Raw genomic sequence first — 22,007 nt, forward strand, 5'->3', positions numbered from 1 at the left:
TTTGTACTTCAGTTTCTTCACTTATAGAATGGGAATGCCAGTAATTTATTACGCTTCAAGGGTTTTGTACAGAGTGAATGAATTAATGATTTTGAAATATTAGACACTTTAAATGACTAGAGCAGTGCTCAGTACATGTTAAACCCTTGATATTTGTTAGCTGCTATTATTTTATGATTTTATTATTATTCTTATTGCTGTGCTTAGTTGCTCAGTTGTGTCCAACTCTTTGCAACCCCATGGACTGTAGCCCACCAGGCTCCTCTGTCCATGGGATTCTCCAGGCAAGAATACTGGACTGAGTAGCCTATCTCTTCTCCAGAGTATCTTCTGAACCTAGGGATTGAACCCAGGTCTTCCACATTGCAGGTGGATTCTTTACCGTGTGCTCCTTATTAATGATCAGTTAAGATGCCTAAGTCTTAATCGTACTGATGTTCAATAACTTTCTTCCTATCCATTCTGGGGTTTTGTTTTATCTTTAAGGGAAAGGTTTGGATTTACTAAATAGAATCTCATTAAAGATCCGTTATGCCACATTATCTGAATCAAGATACTCTTACCCAATTCATGCTGTGTTCTTCTGGACTGTGCATTATTTCGCATGTGATAAGTGTGTCATCTGTGTGCCCCAGGCTGTTAAGTCTCTGTTAAAGGTGTCAAGTTGGACAGTGACCTGCAGCAGACCACTAGAGACATTGCTCCAGGTTGACACTGATTTAGTAATCAGTTTTCTTTGGAGAGAGATGCTCAACCAGCAAAAAGTTGACCAGACTTTATTACCATTCCACCTGTACTCCATGTGCAGTAGATCCTGCATCCAGAGACTTGGTGTTGATAGAGGCCTCTGCCTTCATAGGAGCTCCACTTCTGCCTGAGTGCTCCGAGATTTTCAACTGTGGTGCTGTGATCTCTTTGGCAAGTTCTTTCACTGCCTGATAGTGCCATTAAAACAATGAAGCTCCTCTTACCTCACCTGAATATCTCTCTGTTAATTATATTTTCAAATCTCTCAGGGTTTCTTCCCTATTTTCTAGACCACCTCGGCACATTGGAAAGAACAAAACCATTGCTTGAACACAGAATTTCTGTAGTATTTTGAGCATGTTTGGGATATTGTTTCTGATTCTGGTGTGGCACTGGCTTGGGACATACAGTTGGAATAGGGAAACTATAGTATCCTATTTACCTGGAATGTTCCTCTTTGTCATGGAAAAGGAAATTGTATGGGGATATGGCTAACTGGGAAGGGCTAAGGGTTGAAATTAGACCAGTTCATTGGGATGCTCATTGTCACTGTCTTTCTTCCATCTTCAAAAAGAGAATACTGGTGTGGTTCTGGAAATGCCTTCTGATCTGTGGACATCACTGAGCGTGTCACAGTAGTCTCGTTCCAGTGATCATTGGTTGACTCAGACATGAACGTGAGATGTAGAGTGTGAGGCAAAGGCCAAGTGAGAAGAATTGTGTCCTAAACAAATACTAAGAATTACTACTATTTTTATTTTAGAGAGGAAAACAGAATGCAGTGATGTCCGGAGAAGGCAACGGCACCCCACTCCAGTACTCTTGCCTGGAAAATCCCATGGACGGAGGAGCCTGGTAGGCTGCAGTCCATGAGGTCGCTAAGAGTCGGACACGACTGAGCGACTTCGCTTTCACTTTTCACTTTCCTGCATTGGAGAAGGAAATGGCAACCCACTCCAGTGTTCTTGGCTGGAGAATCCCAGGGATGGGGGAGCCTGGTGGGCTGCTGTCCATGGGGTCGCACAGAGTTGGACACGACTGAAGTGACTTAGCAGCAGCAGCAGCAGCAATGATGTCAGTTTCTACTCAAAATCCCACAATACATAAAGAAGAAAGAATCAGTCTACTCTTTAATCTTGAGCACTGAGCCATTATTTTCTTTTCCTAGGGCAGCAGTTCAGTGAACCTTCCATTTAAGGAGTTTTATGGACAATTAACTGCTTCTGTTGATTGATTTAGGGGACTGAGATATAAAAATTTTGCAAAACATTTTTACTTGAACACTTCACTTGATTTTTTGGTGAGTTTGGTTACTGAACCCTTTTGAAAATGCCCATTGTAAAGCTCTTTGCCAGTACCTCTTATTTTATTACCAGCAATTATTGCAGGCTGAAATTTTCTTCTTGTTCATTTTCTTGTTTGTTCTCTGTCCAGCTCAGTGTGGGCTGCATGAAGACAATGGTATTTTCTGTCTCATATTTCAGTGTTTGGAATATGTAGTCGCTTTATAAATATTCACTGAATGAACAATCAGATTTGTAGCTATCTCTATGATATCAGTATGTAAACACATTTTTAAGTGCTTTCTCTATTCCTGGCATAGTGGTAAGCAAAATATCTCATATTTGATTCTTACTTTTTAAAGGATAAAAGCAGAGAAGGAAGGAAGGTAGGTAGGAGGAGAGAGAGAAGGAGGGGGAGGAACAGATGGAAGGAAGGGAATGAGGGAATAAAGGAGGGGAAGGGAAGGAAAAGGAAAAAAGGAAAGGAGGGAAGAAAGGAACAAATATCACAGTTCTGGAGGCTGGGGAATGTGCAAGATCAAGATGCCAGCCAACTTGTTTCCTGGTCTTGCAAACAGTTCTCTTCCTGGTTTGCAAATAGCTGCCTTCACCCTCTGTTCTCACCTTGTCTTTCCTTAAAGTGTGCATGTGGAGATCTCTGTCTCTCTCACTCTTCCTTTTCTTATAAGTACACTAATCCCATAATAGGGGCCTCATCCTTTTGACCTTTGTTGTCATTGTTCAGTCACTTAGTCTTGTCTGACTCTTTGTGACCCTATGGACTGCAGCAACCCAGGCCTCCCTGTCCTTCACTATCTCCTGGAGTTTGCTCAAACTCATGTCCATTGAGTTCAACCATCTCATCCTTGTTCACCGTCTTCTCCTCCTGTCCTCAATCTTTCCCAGCATCAGGATCTTTTCTATTGAGTCACCTCTTCGCATTAGGTGGCTAAAGTATTGGAGCTTCAGCATCAGTCCCTTCCATGAATATTCAGAGTTGCTTTCCTTTAGGATTGATTGGTTAGATCTCCTTGTTGTCCAAGAGACTCTCAATAGTCTTCTCCAGCACCACAGTTTGAAGGGATCAATTTTTTGGTGCTCAGCTTTCTTTATGGTCCAACTCTTACATCTATACATGACTACTGGAAGAACCACAGCTTTGACTATACAGACCTTTGTTGGCAAAGTGATATCTCTGCTTTTTAGTACGCTGTCAATTTTGTCATAGATTTTCTTCCAAGGAGCAAGTGTCTTTTAATTTCGTGTCTGTAGTCACTGTCTGCAGTGATTTTGGAGTCCAAGAAAATAAAATCTGTCACTGTTTCCTCTTTTTTCCCATCTATTTTGACCTTCAGTTCAGTCACTCAGTCGTGTCCAACTCTTTGCGACCCCATGAATTGCAGCACGCCAGGCCTCCCTGTCCATCACCAACTCCCGGAGTTCACTCAAACTCATGTCCATCGAGTCGGTGATGCCATCCAGCCATCTCATCCTCTGTTGTCCCCTTCTCCTCCTGCCCCGAATCCCTCCCAGCATCAGAGTCTTTTCCAATGAGTCAACTCTTCGCATGAGGTGGCCAAAGTACTGGAGTTTCAGCTTTAGCATCATTCCTTCCAAAGAAATCCCAGGGCTGATCTCCTTCAGAATGGACTGGTTGGATCTCCCTGAAGTCCAAGGGACTCTCAAGAGTCTTCTCCAAACACCAATACAGTATACTAACGCATATATATGGACTTTAGAAAGATGGTAACAATAACCCTGTGTACGAGACAGCAAAAGAGACACTGATGTATAGATCAGTCTTATGGACTCTGTGGGAGAGGGAGAGGGTGGGGAGATCTGGGAGAATGGCATTGAAACATGTATAATATCATGTATGAAACGAGTCGCCAGTCCAGGTTCAGTGCACGATACTGGATGCTTGGGGCTGGTGCACTGGGACGACCCAGAGGGAGGGTATGGGGAGGGAGGAGGGAGGAGGGTTCAGGATGGGGAACACAGGTATACCTGTGGTGGATTCATTTCGATATTTGGCAAAACTAATACAATATCGTAAAGTTTAAAAATAAAAAAAATTTTAAAAAAAGCATCAATTCTTTGGTGCTCAGCTTTCTTCACAGTCCAACTCTCACATCCATACATGACCACTGGAAAAACCATAGCCTTGACTAGATGGACCTTTGTTGGCAAAGTAATGTCTCTGCTTTTGAATATGCTGTCTAGGTTGGTCATAACTTTCCTTCCAAGGAGTGTCTTTTAATTTCATGGCTGCAGTCACCATCTGCAGTGATTTTGGAGCCCCCAAAAATAAAGTCTGACACTGTTTCCACTGTTTCTCCATCTATTTCCCATGAAGTGATGGGACCAGATGTCATGATCTTCGTTTTCTGAATGTTGAGCCTTAAGCCAACTTTTTCACTCTCCACTTTCACTTTCATCAAGAGGCTTTTTAGTTCCTCTTCTGCCTTAAGGGTGGTGTCATCTGCATATCTGAGGTTATTGATATTTTTCCTGGGGATCTTGATTCCAGCTTGTGGTTCTTCCAGTCTAGCATTTCTCATGATGTACCCTGCATAGAAGTTAAATAAGCAGGGTGACAATATACAGCCTTAACATACTCCTTTTCCTATTTGGAACCAATCTGTTGTTCCACGTCCAGTTCTAACTGTTGCTTCCTGACCTGCATACACCTTAATTACCTCTCAAAAGTTTATTTCTAAATACTATCATATTGGGGGTTATAACTTCAGTACAAATTCCACCCCCAAATTGGGGGTGGAAGATGCATTCAGTTCACAAAGGAAGGAAAAAAGAAAGAGAATATGAATGAAGGAAGAAAGGAGGTAATTTAAGATAGCATGAAGCATTATGGAAAAAAAAATTAGGTTGAATCATGTAATGTGACTGGAGAATTGTTAAATTTGGTGGTCACATGGCCTGTTCAAAGAGATGATATTTATTTAAGATTGACATGTGTAGGTGAGCAAGAAGAGAATTCCAAGCAGAGTGGTAGGTAGTCCAATGTTCTGAGGAGGAAATAGCTCAGTGTATTTGAAGAACTGGAGGTCAATGGGGTAAGCATGGTAAGTGAAAAGATGGTGACAAGGAATAACGTTAGTCACACTGGTGGGAGTTCCATAAAACATAGATATGTACATCATGGTTAATAAGTTCTAATTTATGCAGAGAGTATGGGAAGCCACACTCTCTGCATAAATTAGAACTTCTCCCTTGGACTGCAAGGAGATCCCACCAGTCCATTCTGAGGGAGATCAGCCCTGGGATTTCTTTGGAAGAAATGATGCTAAAGCTGAAACTCCAGTACTTTGGCCACCTCATGCAAAGAGTTGACTCATTGGAAAAGACTCTGATGCTGGGAGGGACTGGGGGCAGGAGGAGAAGGGGACGGCAGAGGATGAGATGGCTGGATGGCATCACTGAGTCGATGGATGTGAGTCTCAGTGAACTCCGGGAGTTGGTGATGGACAGGGAGGCCTGGCGTGCTGCGATTCATGAGGTTGCAGTCGGACACGACTGAGCGACTGATCTGATCTGATCTGATGGGAAGCCAATGAGAAGTTTTTAGAAGAGTGAAACCCTCTGATTAGATTTTTCGAAGTTCACTCTTTACATCATGAGACAAATGGATCATAACACAGTAAGAATGGCAACAGGAGACTTGAAAAGGTATTGTATTAGTTCTTGACATAATAATGATATGTGGGACCAGGTTGGTTATAATAAGGATGGGGAGATGTATTTTGGAGTCAACTAAATTTGATAATAGATTAGATGGGGCTTAAATGCAAAAAAAGGGACATTACTGCTTAGTTTTGGCTTGAGCAGTGAGCTTCACAGCTGTGAGAAAAGTCTAGTGTCTTGAAAATTTCCTCCACAGTTCTTTTCACCCAAACTGTGAATTATCAAAACCCATTACCTCTTGTTATCATTACTGGTACCTTATAATCCTTTTTTGGGGCTTCTCTGGTGTCGCCTGCCAAGCAGGAGATGTGCATTCGATCTCTGGGTTGGAAAGATCCTCTGGAGAAGGAAATGGCAACCCACTCCAATATTCTTACCTGGAGGATTTCATGGACAGTGGAGCTTTGTGGGCTACAGTCCATAGATCGCAAAGGAGTCAGACACGACTTGGCAACTGAAAAACAATAATCCTTTTTAGGAGTTTCTTCAAAATTAGCGTCAGGAAGTGTTCAAGATAATGAATTTCCATTTTTCTCCATTAGCTAATTATTTAATGAATTAGCAAAAAAAAATTCAAAAATAATGATTAACATGAATGTAGGGGTCTATCTGTGGATTCTGTTGCTGATCCTTGAATTTAAGACTATAGATAGAATATTAATAAATAATTTCACTTTTGTATACCTAAATGTGTGTACATACAGTATGCCTGTATATGTATGTGAATATTATTTGAAACCCAGCACTTCTGAGAGCAAGATGTTTAAATATGAATTTTTAGTATAAAATATTTAAAAGCCCTCAAGTGGAACATTTTGTTATTGATACTATTTAAATATATTTTCTGTTTTACAGCTTATGTATTGTTACTCTGTGAAAAGCCAATTTAAAACATTAATGATATTTCCTCCATTAACATTTCTTTTAATATATTCGCTATTTTTTTTTTTTTGTAGCAGATGGGAAGAAGAAAAAAAAAGTAAAAAGGCAATTAAGACAATGGTCTCTTCTCTTTTGTTGATACATCCACTAACTTTTCAAGAGAGCTCCCTAAATTGGATTCTTTCATTTTTAAATATTTCTGTTCTAAATTGGCAGACACCATAATTGTTAGCTTTTTAGAGAGAAAGAAGGAGTGCTCTAGTTACCTTGATTTTATTTTTTTGCCTAATGAATGTCTCCCTTATTCACCAAGAAAACTGTACAGTACCCACTTCACATTCATGATGTGTGCTGTGTGTTTTAAGACTTTGCACATCACACCTGTCCCCACCCCTCCCCATGGACTATAGGATAAAGAGCATTCTGGAACTTCACAGGCAATCACAATGCTTGACCTTTTCTTCTTCAGAGTTCTCTTTCTGTGGGATCCTTTCCATTTCAACCAGTTATTCTCTTCTGTTATTTGTTAACCCTGATTCTTGAGCTCCCTTCTTTGTGCGGTTTCTAAGAATATTTTACCCCATATCATTCTATCCCTCCCCCTTCACACATGTCTAAGTTCTTCCATTTTTTTAAGGTTCATTCTTTCTGATCCTTGCAAACATTTTATCTGTTTTCTGTCCCTATATTTTATCTTTTCCAGAATATTTTATACAATATTTTATACATTGTCTTTTCCAGAATATTCTATACCTTTTATACAGAGTAATATTGCATGAAGTCTTTTGAATCTAGCTTATTACACTTAATATAACATTTTAGATTCAACTGTGGCATTGCCAGGTATTAGTGCTCTATTTTTATTGCCAAGTCATAGTTCATTTCATGGATGCATCATTGTTTATTTAACCACGAGATTATTAAAGGTATTTGGGTTGAAATTATGAATAAATCCTCTATGAACTTCATAAATAGGTTTTTGAGTTGAGCATAAAAATTTGAAGGGTAGGTAGAAATGGCTTAATATCTGCTTTGTAACATTTTTATTATCCTTTCAGTATTTGTTAAGGTTTATAGTGATGGGCATTTTGTATCCCCAATGTTGACGATTTGTATCTTGTCTCTTTTACTCTTTATCAAACTGGCTAAATATTTGTCAATAGTTTAGTTTATTTTTCATGAACGAATGTTTGATTTTATCTATATTTCTGTTTTTAGTTCCACTGGTTTCTTTTCATGACTGTCATTTTCTTTCTTCTGTTTATTTTGGCTTTAGTTTGCTCTTATTTCCCTAACTTTTAATATGGAAAATTATTCTTTTTAAATTTTAGTGTTTAATGCTATGGATTTTTCTCTAAGTAGTCTTGAATGCATCCCATCATGTTTGATATAATGTGTTTTCATTTTCATTCAATTAAAAATCCTTTCTGTTTTCCATTGTGACTTTTTTTTTGGTTCATGGCTATTTAGAGGCATGTTTTTAAATTTCAAAACATCTGGGGATTTTCCAGTTTCTTTTTGTTGTTAAGTTCAAGTTTAATTCTATTATAATGAGAATTTGTAAGATTTTAATTTTTATGATTTCTTAAGTTTTGTTTCATGGCTGAGATTATGGTTCAACTTCGTGGATGTCCCAATGCACTTTAAAAGAATGTGTGTATTCTACTGTTGGAATGAATATTCTATAAATATTAATTGGTGCCATGGTTGAAGTCGCCTGTTTTTTCACCTTTTCTGTCTGTTCTATTGATTACATAAAGTCTTGAAATATTGAACTATAGTTGTGAATTTGTTTCTTTCAGTTCTATCAGTTTTTGCTTCATGAATTTTGAAGCTCTGTTTTTATGTGATCATGGAAATTTCATATTAAAATAGGATGAAGTAGTCCAGGTTTGATGCACGATACTGGATGCTTGGGGCTGGTGTACTGGGACGACCCAGAGGGAGGGTATGGGGAGGGAGGAGGGAGGAGGGTTCAGGATGGGGAACACAGGTATACCTGTGGCAGATTCATTTTGATATTTGGCAAAACTAATACAATATTGTAAAGTTTAAAAATAAAATAAAATTTAAAAAAAAAGATAAAAATAGGATGAAGAAGTAGAATCAATTGTTGTTCAATCAATCAGTCCTATCTGATTCTTTGCGACCCCATGGATTGCAGCATGCCAGGCATCCCTGTCCTTCACCATCTCACAGAAGTTGCTCAAACTCATGTCCATTGAGTCGGTGATGCTATCCAATCATTTTATCCTCTGTCATCCCTTTCTCCTCCTGCCTTCAATCTTTCTTTCCCACCATCAGGGTCTTTTCTAATGAGTCAGCTCTTCACATCAGGTGGCCAAAGTATTGGAGCTTCAGCTTCAGCATCAGTCCTTCCAATGAGTGTTAAGGGTTGATTTCGTTTAGGATTAACTGGTTTGACCTCCTTGCTGTCCAAGAGACCCTCAAGAGTCTTCTCCAACACCACAGTTAAAAAGCATCAATTCTTTGGTGCTCAGCTTTTTTTGCTGTCCAGCTCTCACATCCTTACATGACAACTGGAAAAAACATAGCTTTGATTATATGGACCTTTGTTGACAAATTAATGTCTCTGGTTTTTAATATGCTGTCTAGGTTCATCATAGCTTTTCTTCCAAGGAGCAAGTGTCTTTGAATTTCATGGCTGTAGTTACCATCTGCAGTAATTTTGGAACCAAGAAAATAAAGTCTCTCACTATTTCTATTGTTTCCCCATCTTTTTGCCATGAAGTGGAAACAATGGAATTGTTTATTTCTCTTTAAGAAATTACTTTAAAAGAAGAATCATGTTCATGCATAAATCATGTAGGCACAGTTTTTGTTGTTGTTGTTCTGTTCTTTAGATTACATGGTGGTTCTCAGACTTTAGGTTAAAAATCCTACATGATTGTAAATCCACATCCATGTGTACTTCATGGATAACTTCAGAAATGTAAAAGGATACATTTAACTTTCTTTGATTTTTCTTTATGTACTTACTTGAGAGCCCAATCTCCTATAAAAATGCACCTCCACAATATTTTTTCTCCTTTTTTCTATATTCAGTTCAGTTCAGTCACTCAGTCATGTCTGACTCTTTGCGACCCCCTGAATTGCAGCACGCCAGGCATCCCTGTCCATCACCAACTCCCAGAGTTCACTCAAACTCATGTCCATTGAGTTGGTGATGCCATCCAGTCATCTCATCCTCTGTCGTCCCCTTCTCCTCCTGCCCCCAATCCCTCCCAGCATCAGAATCTTTTCCAATGAGTCAATTCTTCGCATGAGGTGGCCAAAGTACTGGAGTTTCAGCTTTAGCATCAGTCCTTCCAATGAACACCCAGGACTGATCTTTAGGATGGACTGGTTGGATCTCCTTGCAGTCTAAGGGACTCTTAAGAGTCTTCTCCAACACCACAGTTCAAAAGCATCAATTCTTCGGTGCTCAGCTTTCTTCACAGTCCAACTCTCACATCCATACATGACCACTGGAAAAATCATAGTGATAGTGATAGTGAAATCGTTCAGTCATGTCCGACTCTTTGGGACCACATGGACAGTAGCCAACCAGGCTCCTCTGTCCATGGGATTTTCCAGGCAAGAATACTGGAGTGGGTTGCCATTAAATGGACCTTTGTTGGCAAAGTAATGTCTCTGCTTTTGAATATGCTACCTAGGTTATGAAAATGTTCAAATTAAATGTTAATTTCTCCTTAGTAGATTAATCTGAACTTCCACATCTTTTCAATTATGTCTGTATCATGGCACTTGAAAATATATTATATCTGATAGCTGCCTTCCAAGAATAACTTAGCCATCTGTTTATCCATTGCGTGTCATAGCAACCTGACATGTGCTTAGGTCAATAGGAGTTGTTTTTAAAATAAATAGGTATAAAAATAGCTATAAAAATGAATATATTCTGTCATCTTCAACAAAGCAACTAGGTAATTTAATTTTTTTTCTGGGCTCCTGACATCACAGTAATTGTGGGCTCATGATCCTTAGTAGAATGTGGTGGTTGGTGGTGGTTTAGTTGCTAAGTCATGTCCAACTCTTGGATTGTAGCCCACTAAGGCTATTCTATCCATGAAATTCTCCAGGCAAGAATACTGGAGTGAGTTGCCATTCATTCTCCAGGGGATCTTCCCACCCAGAAATTGAACCTTGTCTCTTGTGTCTCCTACATTGGCAGGTGGATTCTTGACCACTGAGACACCTGGAAAGTCCTTTAGTAGAATACTTCACCCAATGCATTTTAAATGTTTTTACTCAATGCATTTCTTGATTAACAAACCAGGACTGCTTATGTTAGATATTAAGTGACTTTACTTTTTTATTAATAATATAACCCTCTTTTTGTCTGTTGATTGATGCAAAGTTGCCTCATCCTTACTTGTAATACTCAGAGGTGAATTGCACTCCATTTCCCACCCTCTTCTGCTGTGTCCGTCTGGCTTCTACTAAGTAACAATCACTTCTTTTAGCTATCTGGTGTCTTTCTCCTGACAGTGATGCCACAGATGTTTTTTGGTCTGAAGATGCCTAAGGGGTGTCAGGTTCTCTGATGTCCTTCTTGTGCCAAGGCCATACAGAAGTAGGGAGAATGCTCCTCTCTCATTACTCTTCCATTTTTTCCACATGGTTCCCATGGGGTTCGCAAATGTTTTTCTATATATAACCTCTCTTTCCCAATCTCTTACTAGAATTCAGACAGGAATATATGGGAAGACCAGGCTGGATGACAAATCTGAACTCGTAAAATTAGTCGTCTTCTTTACAAATTATCTTTGCACTTGACCCAACTTGACTTCTTCCTGAGAGTGAATTATTTCCTTAGGAAAAATTTCAGTACCATCTATAGATAGACTGTTTATAGGCCTGACCCATCTATCTACCACACACACATAGATTACTTTTTTCCAGTTGTCATCACAGTTGTGATAAATGAAGGATGATTTATTGTGCTTTGAATATCTACAAGGCCTATTTAGCCATTTGCAACAGGATAAGCCAGACGAGAAAGGTTCTATTCCTGTCTGGTGAGATAGAGCAGACTGTGGCTGAGGGGAACCTTTTTCAAGTGCTGACAGTAGAAATCAAGTACCAAAGATAGACACACACTCAAATCACACTGCAGTCATTGTTGCAAAGAAATAATTATTGATAGAGATTTCTAGAAAAGGTAGTGTAATAGGCACATGTGTGAAGTCCAAGGACTGAGAGCTAAGACATAGTCAACTTGTATATCTAAGCAGGAAGGCAAGTCATATTTGGGTGGTCTCTAATAGGGAGAAGGACCAGCCCTCAGACTTAGTTGTGAATCTGGGCTTCAGGGTTTAATGAGTACATGGCAGTTGTAAATTTCACAGACAAATGTAGACGAAGGTGCAGTGGTTTCCCTGCTGCTACACGTGTGTAACCTCTCCCACTATGACATCCCACACTAGAGAGGTTGTCAATAGTGAGATAACCTGGAGTAACAGGCAAGTTTGGCCTTGGAGTACAAAATGAAGCAGGGCAAATGCTAATGGAGTTTTGCCCAGAGAATGCATTGGTCATAGCAAACACCCTCTTCCCACAATGCAAGAGACGACTTCTCATCCAAGAAATGGACATCACCAGATGCTCAATACCAAAATCAGATTGATTACATTCTTTGCAGCTGAAGATGGAGAAGCTTCAGACAGTCAGCAAAAATAAGACCAGGAGCTGACTGTGGCTCATATCATGAACTCCTTATTGCAAAATTCAGACTTAAATTGAAGAAAGTAGGGAAAACCACTAGGCCATTCAGGTATGACCTAAATCAAATCCCTTACAATTATGCAGTGGAAGTGACAAATAGATTCAAGGGATTAGATCTGACCGAGAGAGTGCACGAAGAACTATGGATGGAGGCTTATAACATTTTACAGGAGGCAGTAATCAAAATCATCCCCAGGAAAAAGAAATGCAAAAAGACAAAATGATTGTCTGAGAAGGTGTTAAAAATAGCTGAGAAAAGAAGAGAAGTGAAAGACAAAGGAGAAAAGGAAAGATATACCCACCTGAATGCAGAGTTCCAAATAATAGCAAGGAGAGATAAGAAAGCCTTCCTAAGTGATCAGTGCAAAGAAATTGAGGAAGACAAAAAAAATGGGAAAGACTAGAGATCTCTTCAAGAAAATTAGAAATATCAAGGGAACATTTCATGTAAAGATTGGCACAGTAAAGGACAGAAATGGTATGGACCTAACAGAAGCAAAAGCTATTAAGAAGAGGTGGGAAGAATACACAGAAGAAATATACAAAAAATATCTTCATAACCCAGATAACCACAATGGTGTAATCACTTACCTAGAGCCAGACATTCTGGAGTGCAAGGTCAAGTGGGCCTTAGGAAGTATCACTATGAACAAAGCTAGTGGAGCTGATGGAGTTCCAGCTGAGCTATTTCAAATCCTAAAAGATGATTCTGTTAAAGTACTGACTCAATATGCCAGCAAATTTGGAAAACTCAGCAGTGGCCGCAGGACTGGAAAAGCCCAATTTTCATTACAGTCCCAACAAAAGACAGTGCCAAAGAATGTTCAAACTACTACACAGTTGCACTCATTTCACATGCTAGCAATGCAATTCTCCAAGCTAGACTTTAACAGTACACAAACTGAGAACTTCCACATGTTAAAGCTGGATTTAAAAAAGGCAGAGCAACCAGAGATCTCATTGCCACCATCCTTTGAATCATAGAAAAAGCAAGAGAATTCTAGAAAAACAGCTACTTCTGCTTCATTGACTATGCTAAAGTCTTTGACTGTGTGGATCTCAACAAACTGGAAAATTCTTAAAGAGATAAAAATACCAGACCACCTTACCTGCCTCCTGAGAAATATCTGTGCAGGTCAAGAAGCACAGTTAGAACCAGACATGGAACAACAGACTGGTTCCAAATTGGAAAAGGAGTATGTCAAGGCTATATATTGTCACCCTGCTTACTAATGCAGAGTACATCATGCGAAATGCCAGAATGTTTAAAGCACAAGCTGGAATCAAGATTGCTGGGAGAAATATCAATAACCTCAGATATGTAGATGACACCATGCTTATGGCAGAAAGTGAAGAAGAACTAAAGAGCCTCTTGATAAAAGTGAAAAAGAAGAGTGAAAAAGTTGGCTTAAAACTCAGTATTGAAAAAATGAATATCAAGGCATCTGGTCCCATCACTTCATGGCGAATAGATGGGAAAACAATGGAAGCAGTGACAGACTTTATTTTCTTGGGCTCCAAAATCACTGCAGATGGTGACTGCAGCCATAAAATTAAAAGACGCTTGCTCCTTGGAAGAAAAGCTATTGACATCTTATTACAAAGCAGAGACATTACTTTGCTGACAAAGGTCTGTCTAGTCAAAGCTATGCTTTTTCCATTAGTTAGATATGGATGTAAGAATTGGACAATAAAGAAGGCCGAGCACCATAGAATTGGTGCTTTAGAACTGCAGTGTTGGAGAGAACTCTTGAGAGTCCCTTGGACTGCAAGATCCAGCCAGTGAATCCTAAAGGAAACCAGTCCTAAATATTCATTGGAAGGACTGATTCTGAATCTGAAGCTCCAATACTTTGGTCACCTGATCCGAAGAACTTACTCATTAGAAAAGATCCTGATGCTGGGAAAGATTGAAGGCAGAAGGAGAAGGGGACGAAAGAGAATGAAATAGTTGGATGGCATCACTGACTCAATGGATATGAGTTTCCGCAAGCTCTGGGAGGTGATGAAGAACAGGGAAGCCTGGTGTGTTGCAGTCCATGTTGTCGCAAAGAGTTGGATAAGACTGAGTGACTGAAGTGTCTGAGCGACTGAACAACAGTAATAACTAGAGTGGTGCATTTATTACAGCTGATAAACCTACACTGACATAGCATTATCACCCAAAGTCTGTAGTTTACATTAGAGTTCACTCTTGTTATTGTACATTAAATGAGTTTGGACAGATGTATAATAACATGTATCTGATTGGGGGCAGGAGGAGAAGGGGACGACAGAGGATAAGATGGCTGGATGGCATCACTGACTCGATGAACATGAGTCTGAGTGAACTCCGGGAGTTGGTGATGGACATGGAGGCCTGGCGTGCTGCGATTCATGGGGTCGCACAGAGTCAGACACGACTGAATGACTGAACTGAACTGAACTGAACCACTCTAGCATCATGCAGAATAATTTCATGACCTGAAAAATTCTCTGTATTCTTCCTATTCTTCCCTCTACTCTCTAGCCTCTGAAAACCACTGATCTTTTTACTGTTTCCATGGTTTTATCTTTTCCAGATTGTCATAGAATTGGAATCATATGGTATGTATCCTTTTCAGATTGGCTACTTTCACTTAGTTACAAGCATTTTAGATTCCAGTGGTACTGTTCTTCCTGGTTTATAGATAAGAACATAGCAGTGAAAGCTGTGTGACTTGCCTAGGATCACACAGAAGAAGTTTAAGTGGCTATGTGTCTGACTTCAGAGCTGGAGATAGCTCCAGACCCCCTTCCTCCTTCTGACCTTTGTTGGTAGCAAAGTCAGGAATCCCCAAGCCCCTTGACTCTTGATCTATTGCTCTTTCTATGGTGCCATTTTGTTTCTCAAATAAGGTGCTATTACAATATAAGAGAAGGTCTTCCCTGGTGGCTCAGGGGTAAAGAATCTGCAGTGCAGGAGATGCAGGAGACGTAGGTTCAATCCCCGAGTTGGGAAAATTCCCTGGAGCAAGGCATGGCAGCCCACCCCAGTATTCTTGCCTGGAGAATCCCATGGACAGAGGAGCCTGGCAGGCTGCAGTCCATATGATCATAAAGAGCTGAACATGACTGAAATGACTGAGCACACATGCATTCATAATACAAGAGAGGGGCTTCCCAGGTGGCTCAGGTAAAAGTATCAGCTTGCCAAGCAAGAGATGCAGCTTCAATTCCTGGGTCAGGAAGATCCATTGGAAAAGGAAATGGCAACCACTCTAGTATTGCTTGGGAAATCCCACAGACAGAGGAGCCTGGCGGGCTACACTCTATGGGGTTGCAAAGAGTAGGACACGACTGAGTGACTGAACCACCACCACCACCACCACACACATAATACAAGAGTAATTATAGGGATGGAAACCTTATTCTCTGCTTGGAAACACAGTCCCACATGCAGGCTGTGTCCTAGAGATCTGTTTCTCAGCATTACATTTCCTTATGGTTGCCATGCAACAAGAAACATGCGTCAAGGTGTGTTTCTTATATATGATGTTCTGGGACTGATAATTTTTAAGGGAGAACAAAACACACACACACACACACACACACACACAAACACACACACTTTGTTATGTTCCTGTGTTTACCACACATTCAGCTAAATATTCTTATCCACCTTATATTTGAATCACACTGAAGAATGGATGACTATTAATTATATAGGACCTCACATTTGTAATTTTTCTATTATTGCAATGTTACATTTTTATTTAACATTTCATAAAGTGAAAGACATATACCTAAATTTTAGAATTCCAAAAGGCCTGGAAATGTACTCTATATTCCTTTGTATCCCTCACAGTGCCTATTGTGGAGAAGGCAATGGCACCCCACTCCAGTACTCTTGCCCGGAAAATCCCATGGATGGAGGAGTCTGGTAGGCTGCAGTCCATGGGGTCGCTAGGAGTCGGACACGACTGAGTGACTTCACTTTCACTTTTCACTTTCATGCATTGGAGAAGGAAATGGCAACCCACTCCAGTGTTCTTGGCTGGAGAATCCCAGGGACAGGGGAGCCTGGTGGGCCGCCGTCTCTGGGATCGCACAGAATCGGACATGACTGAAGTGACTTAGCAGCAGCAGCAGCAGCAGTGCCTATCGAAGTGCTTCCTGTGAGTATAATTTAATATAGATTTGCCAATTAACTTGTCCCTAAAACCAAACTGTGATAATCGCACACCTTTTAGCTGAAACTCTTGGTGAATTTCTTCTGGGTGTCCACATACTGTGATACTATATTCTTCTGGAATTTGGTGGAGAATTGGACTAAGAGGCTTTTTAGATCAATTGTGTATCAGTAGACTCTCTATAATTACTGTGAGGGAAACTGTAGGTCAGCATTGTCCATCTGAACCTGTGTGGCAGTAAATTGTGTGCTTGTGGAGATTTATTATGCACCAATATTATGAATAATGGAAGGCTTTGGAGCTACAGGCATTTACCTGCTTACACAGGACTTTGCTCAATTGTGGCTACCTCATTTCAGTATGTCAAATGGGAGTCCTAACCATCTTTTACTTGCTCTAATTTGGTGCTGCAGTGACTCAGAATAAGTGATTGATGATTAAATTATCTATCAACTGGAGTTTTTGAGAATCTACAAAGTATTTGACATTTGTTAAATTCTAGGACTTTATCTATGAACATATCAGGCCTGTTCCCACCCTCACAGATCTAACAGTTCAGTAATAATGTATTTAGTGATGCACATGTCTTTAGGCTGAGCTACAATGTTATAGGTATCTTTAAAATTCTACACAGTGAGAACTAAAGATATATAGCATAGTTTGATATATATCTTTATATAGAGAGCACAGATTGATATATATCAGTCTTAGAGTAGGATCTAAAACTGATGCATGAGAGATAAATGGAAGTGATAATGAATAAAAGTTTATCTTTATTCCAAACATCTGGTGTGAGTAAATGTATTAAATTTTACCTGGATTTTCATGTCATATCAGTAAAACCTAAGATGCATTCTTTAGAAACTATATCCATAAGAAATATATTTGGCAAAATTTGATACTGCCTTACCTTATGCAGCGTATCAACCTCATTATACACGATTGACCACATCTTCCTTGAAACATATTTTTCTATTGGCTTCTGTCTGTCATATTCCTTTGGTTTTCCTCTTATTGCAGTGGTCCTTGATGGCTATTCACCCTCTATCAGCCTCCAAATACTCAACTCCCAGGCGTTGATATTGGGCACTCTTCTCATCTCTATTATTAGTCTCTCTATAAGTTATCACAGATAGTCCGACAGCTTTCAGTACAGTTCAGTTCAATTGCTCAGTCGTGTCCGTCTCTTTGCGACCCCATGAATCACAGCACGCCAGGCCTCCCTCTCCATGACCAACTCTCAGAGTTCACTCAAACTCACGTCCATCGAGTCGGTGATGCCATCCAGCCATCTTATCCTCTGTCGTCCCCTTTTCCTCCTTCCCCCAATCCCTCCCAGCATCAGAGTCTTTTCCAGTGAGTCAACTCTTCGCATGAGGTGGCCAAAGTACTGGAGTTTCAGCTTTAGCATCATTCCTTCCAAAGAACACCCAGGGCTGATCTCCTTTAGAATGGACTGGTTGGATCTCCTTGCAGTCCAAGGGACTCTCCAGAGTCTTATCCAACACCACAGTTCAAAAGCATCAGTTCTTCAGTGCTCAGCTTTCTTCACAGTCCCATAGCTTTAAATCCATCCAAATACTGATAATTCCCAAATTTGTATCTCTTACTCTCAATGATATCCTAGACTCTTGACTTACATATACAACTACCTTTTTCACATCTCCATCTAATTACTAGTAGACATCTCAACTGTAATGCAACTGAATTGAATCTCTGGATTTCCTCCTTGTTTATTCACTAAGTTGTGTCCTACTCTCTGCAACTCCACAGACTGCAGCATCGCCAGGCCTCCCAGTTCCTCACTATCTCCCAGAGTTTGCCTAGGTTCATGTCCGTTGCTATTCAACCATCTCATCCTCTTTCGCTCTCTTCTCCTTTTGCCTTCATCTTTCCCAGCATCTGGGTCTTTTCCAGTGAATTATTTGTTCCCATCAGGTGGCCAAAGTATTTGAGCTTCCAGCTTCAGCATTAGTTCTTCCAGTGAATATTCAGGTTGATTTCCTTTAGGATTGACTGGTTTGATTGAAGTAAATTGAACCTCTGGATTTCCCCCTACCCTTCCCTTTTCCTCCAGTTTTCCCAGTCTCAGTAAATGCCACATCCATCTAGGTAGTTGCTTAGGCACTTAAGAATAAGACCTAGGATTTGACTTTATTCTCTTTTTCTCCTCATTCTTACCCCATTCTCACCAAGAAGTCCTGCTGGCTCGATCTCCAAAATGTGTCTTAATTCTGTTCATTCCTCTACCTCCCCACTGCCACCGTCAGTCCAAGCTAGTACTGATTTTCACCTGAACTTCTGCAGTAGCCTTGTAACTATTTTATCTCAGAATTTGCTTCCCTGCAGTCCATTTTGCACTTAGCATTCAGAGTGCATAAAGTTATTTGAATAATTTTATTTGTCCTAAAAGGACATTCCCTTGTTCAGATTTTTCCAATAGCTTCCTATATTCACAGTAAAACCCAAATTCCTAAATATGGTCACAGATGATCTGGCCAGCATGAACCTCTCTGACCCGCTTTTCCAGTGTGTTCCCCATCCATTTTTATGCTTGAGGTTCACGGGCGTTCTTTGTTTTCATTGAGAATGCCATATGCGTTCTTGTCAGAAGACCCTTAGATCTACTACTTCCCTCTGTGTTTGATGCCCTCCTCTGGCCCTTACCTTTTTACTGCTCTGGTGTCTGCTCATTCATTGCTTCTTCAGACAGGTCTCCTTTGGCTAGCTCTATGAAGTAGCCTTTCACTCACCTTGTGATGTGATCAGATTTTATTTCTTTCATGGCCTGTTTCATTATCTCTTTACTGACTGTGACAGGCATCTTTATCCCCACACCTGAATGTAAGCTCACTGAAGACATGTGCTTTTCCATATTGTTTGTTGTTCTCTCCTAGTCAGTCAGAATACCCATCAGGCCCTCAGGAAGTACTGCTTGCATAAATCCCTTAGCTCTGTGCATAGCCTCAAAGTCCTTTTCAGTTTGGTGAGATGGTACTGTGTCAACTTGATACATCACCATTTTTAGAACTTGGAAGGCCAAGTTGCATAGGGTCCTACTCCAATACTTTGGCCACCTGATGCGAAGAGTTGACTCATTGGAAAAGACCCTAATGCTGGGAGGGATTGGGGGCAGGAAGAGAAGGGGACAACAGAGGATGAGATGGCTGGATGGCATCACTGACTCAATGGACATGAGTTTGGGTGAACTCCAGGAGTTGGTGATGGACAGGGAGGCCTGGCGTGCTGATTCATGGGGTTGCAAAGAGTCAGACACGACTGAGTGACTAAACTGAACTGAACTGATTGCTGAGCAGTTTCTCATGCCTAATCCCATTATTTCCCAGAGGAGGGAATCAGCACAACAGACTACCAGAGGATCCTGCCATGTGACTTTGATCTCCAGGATTTCCCTCAAGATGTGAAGAGTTCAGAGTAGGGTTTATTTTTCCTTATAAGGTTAATATCATTGTTGCTGTTCAATCACTGTCATGTGTCTGACTGTTTGCAACCCTAAAGAATTGATGCTTTTGAACTGTGGTGTTGGAGAAGACTTGAGAGTCCCTTGGACTGCAAGGAGATCCAACCAGTACATCCTAGAGGAGATCAGTCCTGGGTGTTCATAGGAAGGACTGATGTTGAAGCTGAAGCTCCAGTACTTTGGCCACCTGATGCGAAGAGCTGACTTATTTGAAAAGACCCTGATGCTGGGAAAGATTGAGGGCAGGAGGAGAAGGGGACGACAGAGGATGAGATGGTTGGATGGCATCACCGACTCAATGGACATGGCTTTGGGTAGACTCTGGGAGTTGGTGATGGACAGGGAGGCCTGGTGTGCTGCAGTTCATCGGGTCTCAAAGAGTCAGAGACGACTGAGTGACTGAACTGGAACTGGAACTGGATGCAGCACACCAGGCTTCCCTGTCCTTCACCATCAATAATGCTATTATTGTGCTGTGCTGTGCTGTGCTAAGTCGCTTCAGTCATGTCCAATGCTTTGTGACCCCATGGATGTAGCCCACCAGGATCCTCTGTCCATGGGATTCTCCAGGCAGGAAACTAGAGTGGATTGCCATGCCCTCCTCCGGGGGATCTTCCCAACCAAGGGATTGAACCCGCATCTCTTATGTCTCCTGCATTGGCAAGTGAGTTCTTTACCACTAACACCACAGCTTTAATTACCCCAAATGCAGCTGCATTTTACCTTTGTCTAACATATAAGCTCCCAGTCCATGTTTCCTGTCTCAGTGGTTGTGTATAATTCTCAGACCTTCATTTACTACTCCTGGGTTTAGGAGCCTTCAGTTCAGTCACTCAGTCATGTCCAACTCTTTGTGACCCCATGGACTGCAGCATGGCAGACTTCTCTGTCCATCACTAACTACTGGAGCCTACTCAAACTCACGTCCATCGAATTGGTGATGCCATCCAACCATCTCATCCTGTTGCCCCTTTCTCCTCCTGCCCTCAATCTTTCCCAGCATCAGGGTCTTTTCCAGTAAGTCAGTTCTTTGCATCAGGTGGCCAAAGTATTTGAGTTTCAGCTTCAGCATCAGTCCTCCCAATGAATATTCAGGGCTTATTTCCTTTAGGATGAACAGTTTGGATCTCCTTGCAGTCCAAGGGACTCTCAAGAGTCTTCTCCAACACCACAGTTCAAAAGCATCAATTTTGGGGCACTCAGCTTTCCTTATAGTCCAACTCACACATCCATACATGACTATTGGAAGAACCATAGCTTTGACTAGATGGACCTTTGCTGGTAAAGTAATGTCTCTGCTTTTTAATATGCTGTCTAGATTGGTGATAGCTTTTCTTCCAAGGAGCAAGCATCTTTGAATTTCATGGCTGCAGTCACCATCTGCAGTGATTTTGGAGCCCCCCAAAATAAAGTCTGTTACTGTTTCCATTGTTTTCTCATCTATTTGCCATGAAGTGATGGGACCAGATGCCATGATCTTCTTTTTTTGAATGCTGAGTTTTAAGCCAACTTTTTCACTCTCCTCTTTCGCTTTCATCAAGAGGCTCTTTAGTTCTTCACTTTCTGCCATAAACATGGTGTCATCTGTATATCTGTGGTTACTGAGGATCCTTAGCCAATTAGAAAAGTTCATCTGACTTCTAGGTAAGTAGTGTTCTCCTAGAGGGTAAAATGAGTGCTTGGAAGATATTGACTCAGAAATAAAATGCTTCAGATGAGTGTATGAACAAGTGAACAAGCTAATAACTGAGATTTTAGAAGCATCTCAGGCAGCTTTGGTCTTCCCAAAGCTCAGCTCTGAACCTGACCCTGATAGAAATCTTTCAAAGCTTTCCACTGCTGACACATCCTATCTTAGGATAATGCTCAAGGACTTTTTTCAGCCATGACTCCCCTTCACAACCGTATCTCCCATGTCTTTCCTTCCAAGGATGGCAGAATAACAAAGGGAAGCTGGGGTCTGGCTACTGGTGTGTCTGCCTTGTCTCAGCTCTTCCTCCTCTCACATATGAT

The 22,007-nt window shown here is 40.8% G+C and overlaps 1 protein-coding gene across 5 annotated transcripts in view; it reads left to right on the forward strand.

Moving 5' to 3' along the window:
- The window catches only part of RGS7 (regulator of G protein signaling 7), a 487,100-nt gene that overhangs the window by 198,852 nt on the left and 266,241 nt on the right, over positions 1–22,007 (forward strand). The window contains exon 2 of one of the 5 annotated variants that reach the window (XM_070768113.1): positions 1,511–1,602. The exons of the other annotated variants lie outside the window; for them this stretch is intronic. The gene's annotated coding sequence lies outside the window, so the exon portion shown is untranslated. The remainder of the gene's footprint in view (positions 1–1,510; positions 1,603–22,007) is intronic. 5 annotated transcript variants of the gene reach the window in all.

This window comes from Bos indicus, chromosome 16, assembly GCF_029378745.1.
Source record: "Bos indicus isolate NIAB-ARS_2022 breed Sahiwal x Tharparkar chromosome 16, NIAB-ARS_B.indTharparkar_mat_pri_1.0, whole genome shotgun sequence".
NCBI lineage: Eukaryota > Metazoa > Chordata > Mammalia > Artiodactyla > Bovidae > Bos > Bos indicus.